Genomic DNA, 24,189 nt, shown 5'->3' with positions numbered 1-24,189 from the left:
CATAGGCTTCCCTGGCGGCTCAGTGGTAAAGAACCCACCTGCCAAAACAGAAGATGAGGGTCTGATCTCTGGGTTGGGAACATCCCCTGGAGGAGGAAATCGCAACCCACTCCAGTATTCTTGCCTGGGAAATCCCATGGAGAGAGGAACCTGGAAAGCTACACTCCATGGAGTTGCAAAAGGGTTGGATGCAACTTAGAGACCAAACAACAATAAGTGAAAGAACGCCTTTGAAATATAGGATATTCTATTCTTCAAATTTCAGATTATAGATAATGTTTTACCATAAGCATGTCTCATGCAATATTTGGGACGCCTTTTATGTCACAATTATTAACTGTTTATCTGAAGTTCAATTTAACTGAACATCATGTGTTTTTTGTTTGCTAACCATAGATGTTTCTCTGTTGCTCAAAATTCTCCAATGGCTTTCCAATCTCATACTGAGTGAAAGCAAAGTAAAAATCAATTTTAGATATGGCAATGCAAAGCTCTGGCCCGGACTGACTCTCTGATTTCATTTCCTATAATAACATCCAACATTGCTTCAGAAAAATCCACAGTGACCTTCCTGTTCTGCCTGCCAGTGTAGAACACACTTCTGCCCTGGGGCATTGCTGTTTGCATCCTCTCTTTCTTCAGGTGCCTATTCAAATAGGTCACCATTTGAGAGTCCCTCCCCCACCAGCTTATCTCAAGTAGCAACAATATACACTTTCCCTGCTCCTTATCCTCATTTTACTTTGGGATACTTATCATCATTTGATGTTATCTAATTTTGCTTTCTGCTTCACCCATAAATAAATAAATTTATATACATGATACCTAGAACTGTACCAACAGGTAGTCAGGGCTCAAAATATTTTTCCAGATGGAATAAATGTAGCAAACATTTGCTTATCCTGAAGGTAACACAGAAGTTTTCATTCATAATATTATTCTCCAGTGCACCATCATCCGAGCATTGTGTTTACAAGTCAAAAGGAATTTTATGAAGAGTATTAAGGTGATTTAGATGATCATTTCAACACAAATTCTACTTAACCTTCAATTAGAAAGATTAATATTTAAATGAGAGAGATATCATATATTTTCATGTCCTCTTATGCTTTACTTAAAAATTATTGAAGCAAATAAGTAAACAGACATTAAAATTAATGATGTTATCATTTTATTGTAAATAGTTTTGAAAGCAATTAAGTTTTTTTTTTTTATGTTTTGGTTTTAAATTTACCCATGCAATTATCTTGACTCTTCTCAGAATTTTTACAAAGCTGTACATAAACGTTTATTTTGTTTAAATCTGATTGCACACATTGCGTGACTTTCTTTTTTTAAAAAATCAATGTATGAAAGAAGAATACTAAAAAGTCAAGGATGCATATAAACCTATCCCTGCAAATAATGAAAACTAGCTACACAGGTCCAGTGATCCCCAGTGATTATGTTTCTAGAAGCTACTCTGAGATCAGATTTGCAGCTCATTTAAATCACTGTAGCTTCTAAAGAATAATATAGTGCCAGAGTGTTTGAATCCAGGGTTCACAAACTCAACTGTGAGTGCCAGCCTCATAACATCAGTGCCAGCCTCTCCTGTGTAAACAGTCAGACCATTGTGTTTAAACATAGATGCCACCAAAGGCCTCCACTTCCCTCCACATGTTCTCATCATAAGGACTTGGAGATTTATCTTTCCAGAGGACATTAATTAGAAGATTTCCATCCCATTATAGAGGCTTCAAGAATATTGAAGGAAGAGCTCTGGGGACTTCTCTGGAGGTCCAGTTGTTAGGACTCTGCACTTCCACTGCAGGGGAAGTTTTTTTCTTCATGGAGAAGTCAAATCCAAATTTTAGATCCAGATCTTATATCCCTGGTTGGGGAGCTAAGAGCCAACAAACCACACAGCACAGCCCCAAAAATACAATAAATAAAAACCTAAAAGAAGAAAATAAAACTCTGTAAAATAAAACTCTGTTTCCAGGTCTTCTTAATTATGTTTTCCTAATGACATAACAGAGCAAGTGAGAGAGGAACTATGTCTCAATAAACACCAGACCAGAGCCAATCCACCCTTTCCTTCGACAGAGTAATTGCTGAACAGCTTTTGTTCCTAGCTGTCCACTATTTTTTTGTTTGTTTGTTTGTTTGTTTGTCTGTTTCTTTTCTGGAAAAGACCTTTGAATTTTATGATTTCAAGATTAATCCAGTGGCTTAAATTTTCATAATATTTATATAACAAAGGCAAGTTACTAAAAAAAAGTTTGCAAAGTGAAAGAGAGTCGTTGTTTTGTCTGGGATGTGAATTCCCATATTAAAGAAGAACTTAGGGATTGAAAGTGTGGATTTGGAAGTTCTGAAGCCCCAGATTCAGTTCTGATGTGTTATATTTTACCTGTGATCTTGGGCAAGCTTGAAGTTTCTGGAAGCTTCAGTTCCTCTTCTGTGGAAAGATCAAATGAGCATAGTTACCAATATTCAGAACTGGTTTGTTTACACCAAACAGGCAGTTATCTTAAAACTACTTTTGAGGAACAATATACAATAAAATCTACAAAAGTTATTTGTTTATAAAGAAGAAGAAAAGGCTATAGACAGCAATGATTGTGTGATCAATTCCATCTGTTCTCAAAGGAAGCATGGATAAAGTGGTTGTGAAGATGATCAAGATGGTAAAATAAGCTATAGAAAGTTATTGTGTAGAGATATTATTTTATCATAATTAAATTTTAATCAAACTTAAGACCTTGCAGTCACATACCCAATGTTTGGAGATGTCAACTTTTAATTTTATAAATTATTTGCTGTTTTCAAAAAATAATTCTAACCTTTATTCAAAAAATATAATTTTTGCTGACCCCTGTGTTTCAGTGACAGCAAAAGACTATGTGGGTGCTATGATTCTCATAAATTAAACCCGAGTCTGGCTTACTAAAGGAATAACACTCTCTCAAACATATTCCAAAACCATTCACACTTACATATTGTTGCCACCTATCTAGAAACACTTTCCAGACACCAAAGATAAAAAGCAACGACAGAACAACAGTGAGGGAAGAAAGGAGGTTTTCCTTCATCCAGTAGGGAACGGAAAACTCAGCAGATGGAGTGGAAGCCTACTGAGCTTGGAAAACCAGGCAAGTAGGTGAATCTCAGATCCCTCTCTGCCTAAATATATCATGTTACTTCCATTTCACAGTAACTAGAGCTTCTTCCAGGTTGACACTGGCAAGAATTCCAACCACAGGTTCTGCATCTCTGCTCTGGAATTCTAGACATATCTAGCCGGAGTTATCTCTAGGAAGAGTTTTGACTCCAGAGAAGGAGACTGAAGACAGGGATCATCTAGAACACCCAGCCATGACTACACACAAATCCTACTAAATGTGACAAGCCTTCCACCTGCCATTTGGGATCTGACATTGATTGTGTGCCAGGAAGAGAACCTTTTGGTCCACTCTACCATTTGTAGTCTGAGTCATCCAGGCTATCAACTTTGAGCTTAACATTTTTTTTTTTTCCTTTTTCTCCAGAAGGCAAACTTCTGCATAAAATTGTAACTCTCAAGACAAACTACATAATGGACCTAGAAAAAGTCTCATCAAAAATGATCTATGACATTTTAGTCCTATGTTTACGTGTATCCCCTAAGACACCATTTGCTATTGACTTTTTAAATTAAGGGACAGTGAGTATATAAAAAATTCAGAAAGAAGTATGTTAAACACCTTCACATGTTATTTGACTCCACTAATCTCTGCATTTTTAAATAATAAAAGCAAGATATACAAGGCATTTTTAAATAACTTTTACTAAAAAGTAAAAATATCAACATGTAAAAGTATGGCTTGATAATTTTGTGACCTTAATATAAAATAGTTTTAGTACTTTATTTCATGTATATGTTGTATTGATTAAAAGCAAAACCTGGAATTCAACCTCCAGACCTAGAATCTTAATTCATTCCATTTTCCAGAATTTTAGATTTTTATTAGTTTCAACTACTAAAAGAAAGATACTGTGTTAAGTACCTTGTCTAGAAAGATGACACTCCTTACAGATAAATAGGCATTTGAATATGCATAGTTCAAAATAAAAAAAAAAGATTTAGAAATTAATTACATATATATACACACATATATATACACATATATATATGGCTTCCCTGGTGGTCCAGTGGTCAAGAATCTGCCTTCCATTGTAGAAGATGTGGGTTCGATTCCTGGTCAAGGAACTAAGATCCCACACTCCTGGCACAGGGCAACTAAACTTGCATGCAGCAACTAGAGAGCCCACACAGTGCAACTGCTGAGCCTGTGCAGCCAAAAAAAAAAAAAAAAAAAAGCTGCAATAATAATTATAATATACACTATCATTGTATAGAAAATAACATTAGATACAATACACCTCCTTCTAAACCAGACCCTGATATAGGAGATGCCATTTTGACAAGCTCACTGCTTCCCTAATCGTCTCCAGAGGATTTCCTTGACTTTCCTGTGAAGAAACAAGTTGGACTGAGATGAAGGGTAGCCAGTCTCATGGCTGCCTATTAGGGAGGATAGCTAGACTTACTTGCCATGACATCTTAAGGCAATCTGTGGTGTACCATGACTTAACAGTTCCTGGACCTACCTGCCTTTGAAATCCTAAAGAGTCTTTGAGCATTTTTATGAGACAAAAGAAATATCCTTCATCTGAGAAGACTTGAATTTAATAAGCAATCACAAAGTATGGTATAACAAGGGCTGAGTCATGGAATTCCCTTGATCATATTCATATATTACAACAGGAGAGGAAAATTATATATTAGAGCCCCACTTTTGCATTCTGCTCTATGCTATGCAAATTTTAGCATGCTTAATGTCTTACAACATCAGAGAATACAAGAAGATTCCTCTTGCTGTCTCAAAGGAGGAAAGAATTTCTAATACTGATCATTATCAATCACCTGAAAAGTGTAAGGGGGCATTTTACTTCAGGGAGCAAAGCCACAACCGGTTATGTCTATGGAGCATGTCCATTAACTATGGTCTTCCCCACTCCCTTCTCAGATGGTGGAGTGGTGGCGCAGGAGCCCCAGTTCTGCTGGGCCATTCAAATATTGCATATAAATGGATCTCATTAACAGAATGTTAAGGAAACCCATGCTTTAAAATGTCTCTGCACAACAGAATAATTTTTTAATCAAAGAATATGTCAAACATACAAATTTAACCCTAGCACAGAACATATTCCATACTTCTAAAACTATTATACATTTATTTTCTTAAAGTTTCATCATTAAATCTTAATCCATTCTTTACTTTACTAAACCACAGTCTCCTCAAGAATAAGTGCTTTACTTGACCAGCTTTGTCTAACAGCCCTTAACATCTCCATCATGTAAGCTTCCCCTATGCAAAAAATTCCAAAGAACTTATAAAAATTTATTTAACTTATAAAGTTAAAACTGAGCTACTACAGGTCAAAAATATTTTAAAATATTTTTAAAACATAGTAAAAGTAATTAAAACAACAAGCAAAATGGAAAATAATTTTAAAATAAATTTTTATTATTTGCTAGTATTTGATTATCTGCATGTTTATTTGAAAATGGCATAAACAGAATTTATATGATAGTTTTAATTGGTATTTAAATTTTATATAAGACTATCATTGATTAATGTTGATGACTTTATAGCATTTAAGCTTATTATTTTCCTAACTATAGGTATATCATTGCCAGTACTAAATCATAATGATTATGATTAAGATAATACTGTGCCTTTACTTTGAGAATATAGAGAAAAGAGTAATGGTTAAGTGGATCCTCATGTATAATTAAGGAATAATAGCCCACTACTCTTCTAAATCATTTTAAGGGGATTAAAAGCAAGTTAAAAGGAAAAAAAAAAATTAGATGACACGTTTGCTTAAGTAGATATTTACTAGAGTAAGACCCAGACAGGGAGGATGGTACAGTAGTGGAGATTATCCAGTTGGCTAGTAACATTCCTGATAAAAAAGCACATAGAGAAAATGATTTTTCTGGATGTCACCCACCAAACAGTGTATATATTTGACACTCTTTAGTTTTAGCATTTTAAAAATAATAAAATTTCTTTTAAGTTTTTTGAGTAATTTGTATATTTTCTATGTTGTATTTAATACCTTTCATTTTAAATTTCAATGTTATTACATGAGTGAAATGTACTGATGATAAGAAATAGGCTCCATGAAAGTAGGAATATTTCTGCCTTTTTCAGCATAGTAGATTCAGTATTTACATATAGTTTATAGCTCATAACAATACATAGATGATGAAAGATTTTTTTTTAATATTAGAGCTTGAGTAATATAAGATTACCAAAGGTTTTGAAAATTGTTAGATCAACATTCTTGTAAAAATATAGTTTAAAATTTTTTCACTAAATAAATATAATGCATTAAAATATGATTAAATAATGTATCATCATATACCATTCAATATATTTCCTTGTGGTATATAGCTTATTACTAACAATTAATATCTTAATTATTATGTATTTCTTCCAGTGATGTGTTCTACATTATATTCTGAATAAAAAATCAGCTTCAGAGAACAGTCGTTAGTTAACTGAATTCTAAAATTCCTAAAGATCTCAATTTGTATTTTCCTTTATTTTAAGTAAATGCATAGAGATAGGCATTCAAAACCTAATGTAGAAAAAAAAATTTTTTTGACACATAAGATCAGTGAATGAATTCAAAGCAGTCCACTTCATTCTGCTACAAACTGATGAAAACCAAACTGACATAAACAGTAATTAAATTTCTGGCAATATTCTGCAAGGCATGTTTAGCTTCCAAAGAATATAGCAGCTGCTTGTAAAATGTGATAGTCTCTTTCTTTCTCTTAAGAGAGGAGCTGAAAAACCTCATGGAAAGTAGAAAATCACATAAGTGGAATAAGACATATATATATATTTTTAATCTTTGGCTGGATAATGAACTTTAATTTAAAAACAAGAAAAATATAATACTGGTTTCTATAAATATATAAATATTATAAAATGCTATTATTTTTATTATTTGACTGTTTCTTCTTATAAATTTTCAGATGCAGCACAAATCATTCAAATGTTTTAGAACCTGTAAATTCTATGTTTTATCGTATATGGCACAACATGTAATCTCAGAGTACATAATATTCAACATAAAATCTGAAATCATCCCCGATACATCACTGTAGGTAATACTCACAAGTAGTTGAACTGATTTTCAGATTAAATCTGCTGCAACAGTTTCAGAATAAAGTGACATATCTGAAATCTTAGCACACCTCTCATTTGAATTGAAACTACTTCAAACTGAGACAGTTTTCCCTAATTAAAGCCTTGGAAACCACCATTGAGTGCTTGCTTTTAATGTGTCAATTCGGAGACTTGAAGAATTCTACTTTTTCTAAAGTTCACTGAGGGTTTGACAAATAATTTTAAGATTTCAATTCAGGGGAGGAATGGTGCCAAGAGAGATCTATTTAAGGATGACCACTTTGTTTCCCTATTTATTACTCTTGCTAAATAACTTATAAGTTACAAACAAGTATGAGCTTCCCTTGTAGCTCAGTTGGTAAAGAACCTACCTGCAATATAGGACACCTGAGTTTGACTCCTGGGTTGGGAAGACCCTCTGGAGAAGGAAATGACAACCCCTTCCAGTATTCTTTCCTGGATAATCCCGTGGACAGAGGAGTCTTGTAGGCTACAGCCCATGGGGTCGCAAGAGTAAGACATAACTTAGCAACTAAACCACCACCATGATTCAGAGGAGTTATCAAACTGGATTTTATTAAACCACCTAGTCTGTGGAAAAGCTAAGGATCCCATCAGCAAAAGAAAGTAGCTTAGCGTGGTCCAGCAAGCAGAAGCTTCTCATATTTTCCCTTTTTGCAGAAACAGCACTAATTTCCAACACCATTTTAAGATGAGGCTAATGAAGTGAGGAAGTACATGCTCTAAACTTGCTTAAACTATGACAAAGCATATTGCTTAAGGTTGCATAAAATTATAGCTCAAGCATATTAAAAAGCAAATGCATCATTTTACCAAAAAAGATCCATGTAGTCAAAGCTATGCTTTTTTTTTTTTTTTTTTCCCAGTAGCCATGTAGGGATTGAGACTTGAACCATAAAGAAGCCTGAGCACCAAAGAACTGATGCTTTCCAACTGTGATGCTGGAGGAGAAGACTCTTGAGAGTTCCTGGACTCAAGGAGATCAAGTCACTCAATCCTAAAGAAATCAACCCTGAATATGCATTGGAAGGACTGATGCTAAAGCTGAAACTTTAGTCACCTGATGTGAATAGCCAAGTCGTTGGAAAAGACCCTGATGCTGGGGAAAACTGAAGGCCAAAGGAGAAGGGGGCAACAGAGAATGAGATAGTTAGAACATCACCCACTCAGTGGCCATGATTTGAGTAAACTCAGATTAATAGTGAAGGACAGGGAAGCCTGGTGTGCTGTTGTCCATGGGATGGCAAAGAGTGGGATATGGCTCAGTGATTGAACAAAAACAACAAACTACCTTAAAATTTAATATCAGACCCCAAACACTTGACTCTGAGGAGGATTACACATGACGGTTAACCAGAATTTACTTTTTACTTATAAACCATGAATAACTGATTTCTTGTAAGGCAGAAAACATACCAAACATATTTAAATAAGATGTTTTGTAAAAATCAAAGATGAAAACTACAAGGATGGAAATAGGCAAATAAAACTTTCCATTATAACACAATCATGTCAAAATGATAGCCTTGGTTATCAAAAGGGTGTCACTTCTGTTTAGTACATTTTATTTAAGAAATATATGATATAGGAATATTTCAATAACTGCTAAGTTTCAGATTTCTATCAGTGGGAAATTGGCAAGATAAAAGAAGGATGTGTTGTGTTAGTCACTCAGTCATGTCCAACTCTTTTTGACACCATGGACAATAGCCCATCAGTATAGTCTGTCCATGGAATTATCCAGGCAGAAATACTAAAGTGGGTTGCCATTCCTTTCTCCAGGGAACCTTCCTGACCCAGGGCTTGAACCCAGGTCTCCTACATCACAGACAGATTCTTTACCACTGAGCTACCTAGGAAGCCCTAAAGTAAGAATGCCATCACTAAAACAAAGTAGTCCAGCTCTGTTTCACATAGGATAAGGTTCTCATATTTTAAGTTGCTTTTTAAACAAGGAGTAGATTTCTTGTTGGGAAAAATTGATTTCTTAAATAATCATTGGAATATTTATGTCATAAAGAGAATTTCTTTAGTGCACTTGAACCAGACTAATAATAAGAAAAGATGTCAATAGTGTATTACCCTCTTAGATAATTAATTTAGTCACTAGTCATCTATAAATTGAGTCAATTTCTCCCACTTTGTAGAAACACTGGAACCAAGAGATAAATAATTTACTGCAATGGATTAAGTTTATTAAACAAATTACCTTTTTTGTAATTTTGGATTTAAAATATGAAGCAATGAAATTCAAACAATTAGAACTCAAATAGTGATTAAGATACAAGACTGTCCAGTTTCACCACTATTATTCAACATAGTTCTGGAAGTCCTGGCCTCAGCAATCAGAGAAGATAAAGAGATAAAAGGAATCCAGATTGGAAAAGAAGAGATAACGTTCTCACTTTTGTAGATGACATGATACTATACATAGAAAACCATAAAGATAGTATCAGAAAATTACTAGAGCTAGTCAGGGAATTTAGCAAAGTTGCAGGATACAAAATCAATACACAGAAATCACTTGCATTTTTATATAATAATAATGAAAAATCAGAAAGAGAAATTGTAGAATCAATCCTATTCACAATTGCAATGAAAAGAATTAAATATCTAGGAATAAAATTACCTAGGGAGACAAAACAAAAACAAAAACAAAAACAAGAACTGTACACAAAAAATTATAAGACATTGATGAAAGAAACCAAAGATGATATAAACAGATGGAAAGGTAGTCCATGTTCCTGGGTAGGATGAATCAATATTGTGAAAATGACTATACTACCAAATGCAATCTACAGATTCAACGTGATCCCTTTCAAATTACCAATGGCATTTTTTCACAAAACTAGAACAAAAATTTTCACAATTTATATGGTAACACAAAAGACCGTGAATAGCTGAAGCAGCCTTGAGAAAGAAGAATGGAGCTGGAGGAATCAACCTTCCTGACTTCAGATTATACAACAAACCTACAGTCATCAAGACAGTATGGTACTGGCACAAAAACAGAAATATAGACCAATGAAACAAGATAGAAAGCCCAGGAATAAATCCATGCACCTATGAGTACCTTATTTTCAGCAAAGGAGGCAAGAATATACAATGTGGCAAAGACAGCCTCTTCAATAAATGGTGCTGGGAAAACTGGACAGCTACATGTAAAAGAATGATATTAGAACACTTCCTAACACCATGCACAAAGACATAGAAACTCAAAATGGATTAAAGACCTAAATGTAAGGCCAGAAACTATAAAACTCTTACAGGAAAACATAGGCAGAACACTAGATGATATAAATCAAAGCAAGATCCTCTATGACCCACCTCCTGGAGTAATGGAAATAAAAACAAAAGTAAACAAGTGGGACTGATTAAACTAAAAAGCTTTTGTACAGCAAAGGAAACTATAAGCAAGGTAAAAAGACAACCCTCAGAATGGGAGAAAATAATAGCAAATGAAACAACTGACAAAGAATTAATTTCCCAAATATACAAGTGGCTCATATAACTCAATGCCAGAAAAACAAATAACTCAGTCAAAAAGTGGGAAAAATACCTAAACAGACATTTCTCCAAAAGAGACATACAGATGGCTAACAAACACATGAAAAGAGGCTGAACAGTCCTCATTATTAGAGAAATGTAAATCAAAACTATAATGAGATATCATCTCACATCAGTCAGAATGGTCATCATTAAAAGGTCTAAAAACTGTAAATGATGGACAGGGTGTGGAGAAAAAGAAACACTTTCCCACTGTTGGTGGGAATGTAAACTGATATAGCCTCTATGAAAAAATGGTATGGAGATTCCTTTAAAAAACTAGGAACAAAGATCACATTATGACCCAGGAATCCCACTCCCAGGCATATATCCTGAGGAAACCAAAATTGAAAAAGACACTTGTATGTCATTGTTCATTGCAGCACTATTTACAGTAGCTAGAACATGGATGCAACCTAGATGTCCACTGACAGATGAATGGATAATGAAGTTGTAGTATGTACACACAATGGAATATTACTCAGTCATAAAAGGGAACATATTTGAGTCAGTTCTGATGAAGTGGATTAACCTAGAAACTGTTATACAGAGATAAGTGAGTCAGAAAGAGAAAGATAAATATCGTATTCTAATGCATATATATGGAATCTAGAAAAATGGTACTGAAGAATTTATTTGCAGGGCAGTAGTGGAGAAACAGACATAAAGAACAGATTTATGGACATGGGGAGAGGAGAAGAGACAGTGAGATGTATATAAAGAGTAATATGGAAACTTGGATTACCTTACGTAAAATAGACAATAGGAATTTTCTGTATGGCTCAGGAAACTCAAACAGGGGCTCTGTAGCAACCTAGAGGGGTGGGATAGGGAGGGAGATGGGAGATTTCAAAAGGGAGGAAATATATGTATAACTATAGCTGATTCATGTTAAGGTTTGGCAGAAAACAACAAAAATCTGTAAAGCAATTATCCTTCAATAAAAAGAAAGAAAGAAAGAAAGATACCCAATATAGTTTCTAGTTTAGATAGATGTAGTCATTGTGGAAAGAAAAACAAAAAATATCCTTTTCCCTACTTCATCTCTAAACATCCTATTATAACCTCTGCTCCTCAGTTTGGCTCCAGATCATAGTGGCAAGTTCAACCAAGGCAGTCTGATGACTATATATACACAGAACATAACTGTACCTTTCTACAACTGTGCCAGGGTTTCAACTCTTAAGCATTTTGTGGATAAGTTTAAGAACACCTGCTTTTCAAAACTCACTGAGAAACGAAAAAGGCAGAATCAGTGACTCGATATTTTAGTAACATTCATCACCCTATACAGTTACAAACATTTTCTTCCTGTGATGAGAACTTTATTTATAAACTCATGATCTCCTCATATCTCAAGACAATGAAGTCATAATAATATCAAGATTATTAACTCCTCTGGGTATATTCTCTATTCATTAAAATAAGAGTATTTGAACATGTTCTTCTTTTGGAAGCAAATGTTCCAAGTGAGAGTCTTATGCTTTGTACATACTGAGAAAAGAAGATTCTGCATTGCTTTAAAAATTCAATGAAACCTAAATAATACTAACTTAAGAAATAGACATTATAGAGTGAAAATAGTTTTAACCCATACAATATTGTCACGTCTTCAGTATCATGAAGAGATCATTATTCTCAGCATGGTACCATATATATTGCAAAATACAGTGTCCAAATAATTTTTTGTAGACAGCAATTTTGTCAAACTGTGTGCTTAAGAAAATTAGCTGTTTGAGATGAGAATAGTTTGACTTGTGAGTTAATTTTTGGCTCACTTGGATTCTAAATCAAAACTAAATGTGGTAAAGGGTGAAAATAATATAACTTCATAAAATTCTCAGAAGCTCAAATGAATGTTTTGAGTGTGGGAAGTATCTTGGAAAAAACAAAGCACTGCAAAATAGATTCATTTTGTGATGAAGATCACTGATAAGGATAAGAAAATAGTGTTTTTATCATGATTTTTACTATCATAAGACATGGCAAGATTTTGAAAATATAACAGTTACAAGACCATCTGAAAATACCAAGTCGTTTAAGATGAACAATTCAATATAGCCTTCACATAATGATCAGGCTCCTAAGAACCAGCAATGTGAATTAAATAAAATTTAGTACAAAATAAAAATAACAAGAAATGAATCAAATAAGGTAAAAAACCTTTCAAGATTTTTTTTTCACATTACAGTAATGTAAGTAAAATTATAGGAACCATATGTATGAATTTACATATGAAATAAAATAACTCACAATAATGCCATATTTAAACTCTGATGGTATTAATAACATAATATTCCAATTTACCTAGACTTATAGAGGCCCTTGGGCTTCTCTGTTGGCTCAATGGTCAATCCACCTGCCAACGCAGAAGACACAAGAGATGAGGGTTCAATAGCTGGGTTTGGAAGATCCCCTGGAGGTGGAAGTGACAACCCACTCTGATACTCTTGCCTGGGAAATCCCATGGACAGAGGAGCCTGTGGGCTACAGTCCCTGGGTCACAGAGTCAGACATTATTAGCAACTGAGCATGAACCCACATGTCTTTTAAAGGTGAATTCATGGAGATTGTCTCATTTTAGTTTGAACTGTGATAATTGATTTTAGTTCTGGTCTGCTTCGACTGTATAGTTAGTTTCATATGTTGAAGTTCATTTTACCTTAAAAGTATCTTGTTATATATCAACAGCAACTGTTTTAATAAGTCCATTTTAGACATAATGAAACCAAGGCCATGGGATTTATAAGAAATAAAGACTAGGATAGGATGTGCATCCTCCTGTTTCAGTATTCTCTCCTATGTGTCAGGGACTTATAAGTTGTCTTCTTTCAACCCTAGGGCTATGAGATGATTAGATAGCATCACCAATTCAATGTACGTGAATCTGAGCAAACTCCAGGAAATAGTGAAGTACAGGGGAGACTGTCATGCTGCAGTCCATGGGTTCACAAAAAGTGGGACACAAGTTAGTGGCAGGACAGAACAGTACAGCAACACTTTGGATACAAAGACCCTGAAAAGCATGTTTTGTGTCTCTGATTACCAGTGATTATAATGTAGATGTGTTTGGAAACTTTGCTTTTAGATGATTGATGCATTTCAGGATGACTAGGAGTCAAAGAGTTTAGTGTTAACTGAAATTTAAAATAAATATGTGTTTAATAAGCTTCTGTCAGCTCCAGGATTGGAACTGTGAGTAGATTTTGTGTTAAGTATTAATGAAGATTTCTGACAGAGAGCTATCCCCCTGAGTCCTGCTTGATTTTCAGCAGAGACTTAAATGATGATATTGTTTATTCATGTTTCATTCATTCTTTATATTTCACTGCATTTAAACATGCAGAGAATCACAGAGTTGACTTACCCTGATAGGCTTATATCAATATCCCTATTGCAAATTAATTAAACATGGATAGGTATACAAATAGGATGTTTTTGGAAAGTTTAACTATAATTAACAGTGGGTTATTTAACTAGATAGCATATAAATAAAGAAAATATGCTAAATATTTAAATACTATATTAGATAACCTGTATATGCATTTGTGATACATATATATATATCTGAAATGCAAATATACTCATGTATATTATATAGTATGTTTGAAAATTATAATTTATATAGATAAATATCAGTTGATGTGGCTTGATATAGATTTGTATAAGTTTCATAAATTATGCATTATTAAATTCATTATTTTGGAATTAACCCCACATTTTCTTTTATGCTCAAGAGTAGAGGAAAAATACAAAACTTTAAAGACACTCATTTCATTTTGCTTGAAATCATATTATTTTATTCAAGAAAGTGTCACAGATAAATGACAAGCCAATTTTCACGGTCTTAACTAATCTAATTAAAAAAAAAAAAAAAAGGTAAGGGAAAGCTCAGTCAGTTCAGTTCAGTCGCTCAGTTGTGTCCAACTCTTTGCAACCCCATAGACTGAAGCACAACAGGCTTCCCTGTCCATCACCAAACCCCAGAGCTTATGCAAACTCATGTCCATCGAGTCAATGATGCCATCCAACTATCTCATCCTCTGCCGTCCCCTTTTTCTCCTGCCTTCAATCTTTCCCAGTATCAGGGTCTTTTCGAATGTGTCCATTCTTCCCATCAGGTATTGGAACTTCAGATTCAGCATCAGTCCTAACAATGAATATTCAGGACTGATTTCCTTTAGGATGGACTGCTTAGATCTCCTTGCAGTCCAAGGGACTTTCAAGAGTCTTCTCCAACAGCACACTTCAAAAACATCAGTTCTTCAGGGCTCAGTTTTCTTTATGGTCTAACTTTCACATTCATACATGACTGCTGGAAAAACCATAGCTTTGACTAGATGGACCTTTGTCAGCAAGGTAATGTCTCTGCTTTTTAATATGTTGTCTAGGTTTGTCATAGCCTTTTTTTTTTTTCCCCCAAAGCACAGAGGTCTTTTAATTTCAAGGCTGCAATCACCATCTGCAGTGATTTTGGAGCCCAAGAAAATAAAGTCTGTCACTGTTTTCACTGTTTCCCCATCTATTTGCCATGAAGTGATGGGACCAGATGCCATGATCTTAGTTTTCTAAATGTTGAGCTTTAAGGCAGCTTTTTCACTCTCCTCTTTCACTTTCACCAAGAGACTCTTTAGCTCCTCTTCACTTTCTGCCATAGGGTGGTATCATCTGCATATCTGAGGTTACTGATATTTCTCCCGGAAACTTGATTCCAGCTTCTGCTTCATTCAGCCTAGCATTTCACATCATGTATTCTGCATATAAGTTAAACAAGCAGGGTGACAATATACAGCCTTTACGTACTCCTTTCCCAATTTGGAACCAGACTGTTGCTCTATGTCTGGTTCTAACTGTTGCTTCTTGACCTCCTTACAGACTTCTCAGAGGAAGGTAAGGCGGTCTGGTATTCCCATCTCTTGAAGAATTTTTCACAGTTATTTGTGATCCATCCAGTCAAAGACTTTGGTGTAATCAATAATGCAGAAGAAGAGGCTCTTCTGGAATTCTCTTGCTTTTTCTATGATCCAGTGAATGCTTGCAATTTGATCTCTCACTCCTCTTCCTTTTCTAAATCCAGCTAACATCTGGAAGTTCACAGTTCATGTACTATTGAAGCCTGGCTTGGAGAATTTTGAGCATTACTGTGCTAGCATGTGAGATGAATGCATTTATGCATTAGTCTGAACATTCTTTGGCATTGCCTTTCTTTGGGATTGGAATGAAAACTGACCTTTTCCAGTCCTGTGGCCATTGCTGAGTTTTCCAAATTTGATGGTGTATTGAGTGCAGCACGTTATCAGCATCATCTTTTAGGATTTGAAATAGCTCAACTGGAATTCCATCACCTCCACTATCTTTCTTCATACTGATGTTTCCTAAGGCCCGCTTGATTTTGCAATGCAGAATGGCTGGCCTTAGGTAAGTGATCACAGCATCGTGATTAACTGGGACATGAAGATCTTTTTTGTATAGTTCCTCCGTGTATTCTTTCCACCTCTTCTTAATAGCTTTACTTCTGTTAAGAGATACAACAGTACACAAATTCAGTTTGTCAGACAGCCTTTTCTACAAGCCAGTCCACACAAAAGGCATTAATTTAATTAAATTAGGGGCTATTAAATCCACAAATTAGCAAAAAAATTTAGAAAAATAAATATCTTATTATTTTCAAAGCCTTTCATTTAGCTCCTCTTGAATTTTTTCCATAAATTATTTTGTAGTAAAAACTTTGATTTAAAGCTTTCCAAAATTTGGTGATCGATAATTGTTTTCTAATCACTAAGAAATACATTAACCTTTGTACTTATTGCATTGCCACACATCTGTATTGAACTCTCTTCTAATTTTAATATATGCAAAGTTGAGAATAGCTATTTCCTATTTTTATATGAAATGCTTACATATTTAGGGTTACATTAAGTGAGGGTTTATAACAATAATGATAGTGCTCCTAGTGTCCATTACTTTCAGTTACCATAGTATTAATCTAATAATCCAGAAGTTTTTAAACTCATAAGACTGGAATTAAGTCCTCAAAACTAATCAACTATATCTTATTTGTACTCACAGCTCATATTCAGGCAGTCTTACTTTAGAGCCATTAATCTATTTTTTATTTAATTATGCTTTTTTTCTTGATTTTTTACTCTGAAATTTTCTTATAAATATAGAAAATTTGACAAGAAACCAGAAAGAAATTTTAAACATCACCAATCTAGTGTACTAGCTATGGAACACAACTAGTACTGTTTTATTTACTTATTTTTGTTAATTTTAATTGGCATATAGTTGCTTTACAGTGTTCTGTTAATTTCTACTGTACAGCAAAGTGAATCAGCTGTACATGTACATATATCTTCTATTTTTGGAATTTCCTTTCCATTTAGGTCACCACAGAGCATTGAGTAGAGATCCCTGTGCTCTACATTAGGTTTACATTAGTTGTTTATTTTATATTAATAAACACATTGTTATAAATACTGTGCATTTGTCAACCCCAGGCTCCCAATTCATTCCATGACTCCCTTCCTCTTTGATATCCAGACACTTATTTCCATGTCTGTGTCTGTATTTCTGGCTTGCAAATAGTATCATCTATATCATTTTTCTAGATTTCACATGTATGTATTAATTTAAGATATTTGTTTTTCACTCTCTGACTTACTTCACTCTGATGAAGGTTTATAGGTATCACCAATTTAACAGCTTATAGCAGCACCTATTCAATCTAGGTGAACTCAACTGTGTTCTTTGCTTAGGGCTTCAAAAGTCCAAGATGAAAGTGATGACCGGGCTGACATCTTACATGGAGGATCTGGCAGGGAGTATCTGATTTCAAACTCTGTTGGGTTTTTAACTAAATCTATTTCCTTTCTGTTTGTCTCCTATAGCCTGAGATTCAGAGAAGGCAATGGCAACCCACTCCAGTACTCTTGCCTGGAAAATCCCATGGACAGAGGAGCCTGGTAGGCTGCAGTCCATGGGGTCGCTAAGAGTTGGACCAGACTGAGCAGCTTCACTTTCACTTATCACTGTCATGCATTGGAGAAGGAAATGGCAACCCACTCCAGTGTTCTTGCCTGGAGAATCCCAGGGACGGGAAAGCCTGCTGGTCTGCCATCTATGGGGTCACACAGAGTCGGACACGACTGAAGCAACTTAGCAGCAGCAGCAGCAGCCTGAGATTCTCATTCTGCTATAGACTGATGGTTGAGAGTCACCGTCTGCTCATAGGACCAGCTCTCAGGTCCTTCCCCTCTTGCTTCTTCCATCTTAAAGCCCACAACAGAATATCCTCTCATGCCAACATTTTCTCAACACATCCAGTCTCTTTAATTTCTTCTTCTGCTACCAGACAAAGAAAATTTGCTTTGAAAGAGCTTATGTGATTAGATTAGGTCAATCTGTCCATCTGGTACTTTTTACTTCTGCACTTTAAAATAATTTCCTGCATTTCTCAGGCTTTCTATATTCATATTTTCCTTATACATAAAAAAAAACCCAAATGCTTATTTTGAAATAGAGTTTGATCTTCCTTTGTATACTTTTTAAAAGACTTTTTCGAAGTGAATCATTTTTAGTCTTTATTGAATTTGTTAAAACTTTGCTTCTGTTTTATGTTTGTTTGTTTGTTTGTTTTTTTGGGGGGGTGTTTTTGAAACATGTGGAATCCTAGCTTCCTAACCAGAGACTGAGTTCACATCCCCTTAACTGGAACACAGAGTCTTAATCACTGGACAGTCAGGGAAGTCCCTTACCTTGTATACTTTTAATTGGGCATTTAAATGAATAAGTCATAATATTCTTGGGTTGCAAGGCTTCCTCAGTGGATCAGATGCTAAAGAATCTGCCTACAATGTGGGAGACCTGGATTCAATCCCTGGGTTGGGAAGATCCTCTAGAGGAGGGCATGACAACCCACTCCAGTATTCTTGCCTGGAGAATCCCATGGATAGAGGATCCTGGTGGGCCAGAGCCCATGGCATTGCAAAGTCAGTTGTGTAACAGGAGAAAATTGATTATTTTGTGGAAGCCCAGCTTGTGAACTACCAGTTAAATGGGCAAAAATATTTCATTATCCAGGGCTTGTTGAGAGACAAATATTTCAGATACTTCATTTCTTAACAGCCTGTGGGTGGTGGACAGTTACACCTAATTTAGACTCACTTTACCTGATGACCTTCCCTGAAATATTATATCCAACTACTGAACATTGTTAAATCTAATTATGCAGAGAAGGAAGAGATATTTTACTTTGACAACACAGTGTTAGCAGCAACCCTATAGTTTCCAAACAATCAGATGTATTATAATAACAACTACCTGATTTTCTCCCCAAATTGTGACAGTTTTAGAAAAATAATGTCAAAGAATTTCCTCAGGGCCAGTTCAAAGAACAAGGATTTTATCACCATGATTGTGACTGTGTGAACATCAATTTTCCAAGTATAATACCTAGAAACTCTTGACAGTACTTTTTTTTTAGCTGCCTGAAAACACTTCAGAATAACCATAGACATTCTGGTGAAGAGGGGAAATGGAAAACTGAAAAGACAAAATGGTGAAACTTAAAATATGTTAAACTCTGATTATACTAACACCTGTGTCAGCAGATCACTTCCTATAATGTAATTTCAGATGCTTATTAAAGAAAAAAGTTTATTTAATATCAAAATTTTATTTAAAAATGTGTTATTATATATTAGAATTATTCAAATGAGCCCTTAAATAATGAATTAAAGTTTTTAACTTCAAAAGAAAAGTCACAAGGAATCAGAGTATTTTTTTTTATTATTGGAGAATAATTGCTTTGGAATATTCTGCGGGTTTCTATCATACATCAACATGAATTAGCCACAGGTATACATATGTCTCCTCCTCCTTGAACCTCCCTCCCATCTCCCTCTAGGTTGTCACAGAGTACGGGGTTAAGCTCCCTGTGTCAAAAAATGGGGAGAGTACTTCTGCAGCTAGTTCTCATGTTTTGTTCTTTTTTATTTTTTTGTCTCTTTCCCCTATTAATGTAAAATTTTACATCTTATTTTTCACTGAACACTTATCACCTCAGTTGGAAACCACTGACTCTGTCCTGTTGGTTCTACTGCAAGTAAAATTTGGTCTAAAAATGCCCTGATTATTTGTTGATGTAAAGGAAACTTTACTGAAATATTATTTTAATATGAAGTAAATGAAATGTGGTAGAAAATAGTCTGGATTTAGGTGTTCTTTGTCTTCACAGATTTGTGTAACATTAATTGGGACACCTTAAGTCTCAACTTTTACTCAGTCATGAAATAAGTATTAAAATAGCCATACCATAAGCTTACTGTGAGAAATATTAAATCTGTAATATATGTCAAATAATTCCCTGGTGGTCCAGTGGTTGACTCAGCACTTTCACCGCTGGGATGCAAGTTCAAATATTTTGTTCAATAAACATATCTTCCCTGCAGCAGACTCTATTTGCTGTTGTGATATTTCATTTTAAATGACTTTGACTATCTGGGTGGACAGCAGTTGTTTATTTTAAACCTGGATAATGACCCTAAGACTTAAACATTGTACTTTCCTATTTAGGAGTGAATGATGGACGAACCCACCAGTTTATCAGGATTCAACTCAGAGTTCACTTATCTTAGAGTTTTAAAATCATAGTCTTTTCACATGTGAAGGACAGAGAAGCCTGGCATGATGCAGTCCATGAGTTTGCAAAGAGTCAGACATGACTGAGTGATTGAATAACAACAAAGTCTTTTCACTATACTGAACCCCAAATAGGAAATGTTCTTATCTAAATTACTTAAATCTCTAAAGAGTCTCATGTCAATTTTTAGAATATTTGTAAAAGAAAAGACCATCTGAATTATTTATCTCCTGATAGGTCTTTATGAATAGCTTAACCTTAGGAATATTTTAACCTCTCATTGTTTAATATTGAATAACACTAAAAGATGTAGGATGTTGATTGTTTAGAAAGCAGAAGAAAATGGCAGAAGAGTAAGTCAGGGAGATCGCCAGCCTCCCCACAAATACATCAAACACTCATTAAGATATGGAACAACTCCTACAAAGCAACCTCTTGGTGACAGCAGAAGACACCAGGCCTCCAGGGGAACAGTCTAAGCAACGTGAAAAGAGGTAGGAGAGAGGATGAGTGAGTGAGTGAAGTCGCTCATTCGTGTCCGACACTTTGCGACCCCGTGGACTGTAGCCTTCCAGGCTCCTCCATCCATGGGATTCTTCAGGCAAGAATACTGGAGTGGGTTGCCATTTCCTTCTCCAGGGGATCTTCCTGACCCAGGGAATGAACCTGGATCTCCCGAATTGGGAATTGCAGGCAGACGCTTTAACCTCTGAGCCACAAGGATGGAGACCTAAAAAGGGGAAAGACAGAGAAGTTCTGGGCAGGACTTTTTGCCCTGAAGGAAGGAGGGAGTCCTGAAACAGGAGGAGTTCCCATGCACAGGGAAGCACCCTTGCAGGTGGGCCCAAGGAGATGTGGAGTCTCCCAAACCAGGCAGGGACTTACAGGTCTGGGAACAGAGAAAGCTGCACTTTTCAGCCCATTAACAGCTCACAGACTGTGCCCCTAGCTGGGCGGTGGACTCAGGGAACTGAGAGTGGGGAGACATACTAACCTCTCCAGCACTTACAACCCTTCTGGCACAGAGGTGGTCCTGAGTGTGGCATGGCATACAAATCCTTGAAAGGCACACAACCCTCGCAGTGCAAAGGGCAGCCCGGGGTGCAGAGAGAGAGAGAGGCATACAAACTTGGGCAGTGCACAGAACCCTCGTGGCACAGAGGGCAGGCCAGGGGACCCGAAAGAGGAGCACATAAATCCCACAACAAACAGGGCAGGCTGGTGAGAAAAAACAAGGACACACAAACCTTGCAGCATGGAGGGCAGACACAGGGAGCTGACAAAAGTGAACACAAACCCTGTGAAGCTGAAGGCAGCCCAGGGGAGCCAAGACAAGTGCACACAAGCCCCACAATGCAGAGGGTGGGCTCAGAAAGCTGAGACAAGTGAACAAAAACCCCACAAAGAAGAGGGCTTGCCTGGGGAGTGGAAACAAGTGCACACAAGCCCCTTGACACAGAGGGTGGGCCTGGAGCACAGAGAAAAGTGTGCACAAGCCCTGAGATATACAGGGTGAACTCAGGGGGCTGAGGGAAGCCCATACAAGTCTCCACAATACCGAAGGCACAAGAAAAGATCCACACAAGCCTCTACCTATGAAGCTTTGGTCAGCAGTGAGACAGGGGAACAGAAGCACCAGCAATGATCCCAGGGACAAGTAGGCACCGGGCAGCAGTGAAGATATGCTGACAGGGAAAGTTTGAAGCAGCTGTAGAAATAGATGTGTCTAAACTGCCAAAGCCAGAAGGACTGCCCAAAGGCATAAAGAACCCATAGACACTCCAAAACCTACTACTGGATACTTAACTGCCCTCCAGAGACATGAGGTCCAGCTCCATCAACTAAAACACAGGTACAAGCTCCCCCAACCAGGAAAACATCACAGGACACCAACCCAACCCCATCCACGGGGGCAGATTCCAGAACCAAGTAAACCTATGACCTTGAGAACCCTTTTTCCCCCTTTTTATCTTATAAACCACACTGTTTATTTCTCCTACATATTTCCACCTTCATGTTAGCCTTTTGTGGTGCTGTGGAGTTTTCCCCTTCATTTTCTTGTTTTAAAAAAATATATATTTTATTTAATTTTTTTCTTTTTCACCCTCTTTTTCTTTTTTTGATGATTTTTTTTTCTGTCTTTGATATATTCAACTGCTTTTCCTATAGTTCTTTACCGGGTTGTCTGATAGTTTTTTACATGGTGATCCAAAACCTATGAGATTCAGCAAAAGGTGTTCTAAGAGGGAAACTTATAGAGATACAACCGTACCTCAAGTCAGTTCAATGAACATTTGCTTTGTTGTGTCAGACTCTGCGACTCCATGGACTGCAACATGCCAGGCTTCCTGTCCATCACCAACACCCAGAGCTTACTGAAACTCATGTCCATAGATTCTGTGATGTCCCCTTCTCCTCCTATCTTCTCTTTCCCAGCATCAGGGTCTTTTCCAATGAGTCAGTTCTTCACATCAGGTGCCCAAAGTATTGGAGTTTCAGTCAGCATCAGTCCTTCCAATGAATATTCAGGACTCATTTCCTTTAGGATGAGCTAGTTGAATCTCCTTGCATACCAAAGGACTCTCAAGAGTCTTCTCCAACACCACAGTTCAAAAGCATCAATTTTTCATCACTCAGATTTCTTTATAGTCCAGCTCTTACATCCATACATGACTACTGGAAAAACTATAGCTTTGGAGAAAACAAGATGGTAGAGAGGTAGGTTTACCTTGATTACATCTCTCTACACAGATACATCAGGAATACACCTTCAGACACAGAAGTGCATGCAGAATACCACCTGAGAATGGACAGGAGGACCTGATCAGTCAAAAAAAATAAATAAATAGAACTCTGCAAAACTCGGAAGGACAAAGGAACTAGGGAAAAAAAACAGGAATATTAGTAGGACTGGACCTACCCTTGGCAGATAGGGAAACTGAAGCAAGAGTCCAATCCCCACAGCAGGGCAATTGTCTGAGTCAGGAGAGAAACATTTAAGGATGAGAGTGAAACAGCTGATCTATGGCAGCCTAAATGAAATGAGAATAAAACAATCCTTGCTGTAGCCATACATACTGGGAGCTGGAGTTTACGGATTGTGGAGCAGTCCCAGTGGGAGGGCTGCTGTTCACTGTGGAGAAAAGAATCTAGGGGATGTGAGGGAGGACATCGTGGTGGGAAATGCCAGTTGAGGAAAGCCAGGAAGCAATGGAAGCAAGGCAATACTGCTGAGTCACACACAGAAGGTGGAGCCATCACCATAGCCTCTCTCTCTCCACAGGCCAGCATTGGCAGCTGAACAGTAGAGAAGCTGGCCCAGCAAACACCTGATGCACTGAGCTTCAGAGTAGGACCCCACCCAGTGTGCCCCTTTAAGTGCCTGATGTGCTGATCTACAGAGTAGAACCCCAGTCGAGGGGGCCCCTCTATGTGCCTGAATGGGTGGAGCTATGGAGAAAGACTGGCTAAAGAGGCCTTCTGATCACCAGCTACTAGAGGCTTGAAAAAAGACTCTGATAGGGCCATAACTCCTGCCATGGAGGCAGTTTGTGTCCCTGAACACTTGGCGCCACCGGGGTCCCTGCAAGCCAAGCAGCTGCACCACTTTCATGCATAACTCTCACTGGAGCAGAGCTGACTCAAGCAAAAAAAAAAAAAAAAAAAGTCTTGTGTTTATGCATGTAGGGTCACTTCATCCTCTCTGACTCTTTGCGACCCTGTGGACTGTGGCCTGCCAGGCTT

Source organism: Ovis aries, chromosome 12 (assembly GCF_016772045.2).
Source record: "Ovis aries strain OAR_USU_Benz2616 breed Rambouillet chromosome 12, ARS-UI_Ramb_v3.0, whole genome shotgun sequence".
NCBI lineage: Eukaryota > Metazoa > Chordata > Mammalia > Artiodactyla > Bovidae > Ovis > Ovis aries.
Note: the sequence above shows the minus strand (reverse complement) of the source record.